The following is a 2,648-nucleotide window of genomic DNA, read 5'->3' on the forward strand; positions in this document are numbered from 1 at the left end:
TCTTCCTTGAATCAAAACCTAAGGTACTGTTATCATCCTAATTGTATTTTATATTTAAATTTTATTCATATAAATTATATATATATGTATAATCAGTTTGCATGGATCAATGATGAGATTATAAGCAAGAGCAACATAATTTATGATACTTTAAATAAATACATGGACTTGGTCAATGAAGTCACAAAAGACAGATGTAAAAATGTAATACTCCGGGGTCCTGTAACTAAGAGAGAGCAAGCATTTCTGTTTCATCCATTTTCCACTAAAGATATGGCATATTACTGTACTTGAGGGAGGGTGGTAATTTTCATGGATTTTTGAGAATAACAATTTATGTTGAGAAGGACAGCACTGCATGGGGGTATGCAGGAGCTCACAGAAAATTTGATGGAACTTGGTGATAAATATTTTGTTGCTATCTTGAGGAACAATAAGGAAATGAGTTCTGCCAATCGTTCTATATTTTTGGTCCAAGTAGAACAATGCCATTGGAGGAACTGGAAGAGAATATAAAGTCATGAATGATTTATAAAGTTTCTTAATCATGAAAGTTATTTCCATAATTACAGATAAATGCAAATTATTTATTACATTTAGTATGACCAAAGGCCATACAGTACTTTACTGGCTTGAAGAGGTAGAGACAAAGAACACTGTGAGAGGATGCAGGACTGGAAAGATGGAAGATGATACAACCAATATAACTATATATTTTTCGTTACTGAATTGTCCATATGTGTGGAATGCAGTAAGTATTTGAGAACCGGTAATTTATTTGGGATTGATCCTAGAATTGACTGGAAGAAGGATGTGCAATATCCCTGAAATCAACTTATTATGGGACTCAGGTTATGATTTTCAATCTGAATCAAACATTGGGCATCAGATTTGGGAAAATGAAAAGTTCAACTCAAATACAAGAGTCTAATTGATATTATCTTTGCAGTCAATAACTCCCTCATTATATTGTTGCTTCTGCAGCACATACTCTAAATGCGGAATGCTGTGGAGATTAGCATGGCCCCTGTGAAAGAAGGATATGCACATTCATGGAGTAGTCCATATGTTTCAACAACCAAAATTATGAATAAAGTTGAAAGATAGAGTATAGAATAGGAAAAAAAGAGCAGTGTCTCAGGGATTTGAGTGACATTGTGCAGAATACATAAACATTTTTAAGGATATCCCAAAGGAAAAGAAGAAAAGAAGGGGAAAGGAGCAGAAGGAATATTTGAGCAAATAAAAGATGAAATTCTGAACCACTTAAAAAGACCTATAGATGCCCAAGAAGTGCAAAGTACTCCACAGAGAGCAAACCTTAATACACCTACTCTGAGTCAAATACTAATCCAAAAATGATAAGTTAGAAGCATCACAAAACATCACCCCATGTGGAGAAGCTGGCTGCAATAAAGGAAAAGAGAGAGAGAAAATTGATATGGCATATAAAAGCCAAAGCACAAAATAGCTGAAGTACGGCACTTACAATAATAACACTGAATGTTAATAAGGTACCTACAAAATCAAAAGACATCGATTGGTAGAAAGGACAAAAAATATGATCCAATGTTACATTTTTCTGCCCCAGATTACAAATATGTTGAAGGTGAAAGAAAGAAAACATACCTCCCATGCAGATGCCTATCAAAGAACGAATGGAGAATAAAAACAAAATGATTGGGTTTTTAAAATGTGATACATACATGCCACAAAATATTATTCAAGCATAAAAAGAAGGAAAGCCTGATATACACAACAGGAATGAAACTTGAAAACACATTGAAATAAGTCGTACACAAAAGGACAGATATTCTATGATCTCACCTATATGAAACAATTAGAATAAGAAAACCAGAGTCAGAATCTAGAAAATAGGTTATCATAGGCTGGATTTTTATTGAAAACTTGGAGTTAATATTTAATTTTACAGTATCTCCATTTAAGTTGATTTTAAAGTTTTGGAATAGGATGGCTGTGATGGTGATAAAATACTGAGTACAATTAAAAGAACTGAATATATATATATATATATATATATATATATATATATATATATATATATATATGACTGTGATGAACAGTGGAAAATTTAAGTTATGTATATGTTACTAGAATAAAATTGAATGAGAGAATGGAGGACTGAATAATATGGTGAAACCCATTGTAAAAATGTACTATAACTAATAGTCAAAGTATAAAAGTGTTGTTTTATGAATTAAAATCAATATAACACAGTAATAGAAGGTGCTAAAAATAGGGTGGTATATAGGAAAAATCCATCAACTTAAACTGTAGGCCATAGTTAATAGTACTATAAACTATTTTACATAGCATATAAAAGCCAAAGGGCAAAATACCTGAAGTAAGTACTGCATTTGCATTAATAACACTGGTTGTTAATGAGGTATCTACAAAATCAAAAGACATAGATTGGTAGGAAGGACAAAAAAGTATGATCCAATGTTACATTTTTTTCAGCCCCTAAATACAAATATGTTGAAGGTGAAAGGATGCAAACATATATTCCATGCAAATAGTAACCAATAAAGAGCTCCATTATCTGGAAGAAAGGGGCCACATATTGCAAAGTGTCAACAATTTTTAGATAAATGTGAATGCTATACTTTATAGGATTTTTCTGTAAA

At 31.9% G+C, this 2,648-nt stretch overlaps 1 pseudogene; it reads left to right on the plus strand.

Moving 5' to 3' along the window:
• The first annotated feature begins 972 nt into the window (after positions 1-972).
• On the plus strand, positions 973-1,072 carry LOC143678555 (U6 spliceosomal RNA; annotated as a pseudogene).
• The last annotated feature ends 1,576 nt before the right edge of the window (positions 1,073-2,648 follow it).

This window comes from Tamandua tetradactyla, chromosome 3 (genome assembly GCF_023851605.1).
Source record: "Tamandua tetradactyla isolate mTamTet1 chromosome 3, mTamTet1.pri, whole genome shotgun sequence".
Classification (NCBI taxonomy): domain Eukaryota; kingdom Metazoa; phylum Chordata; class Mammalia; order Pilosa; family Myrmecophagidae; genus Tamandua; species Tamandua tetradactyla.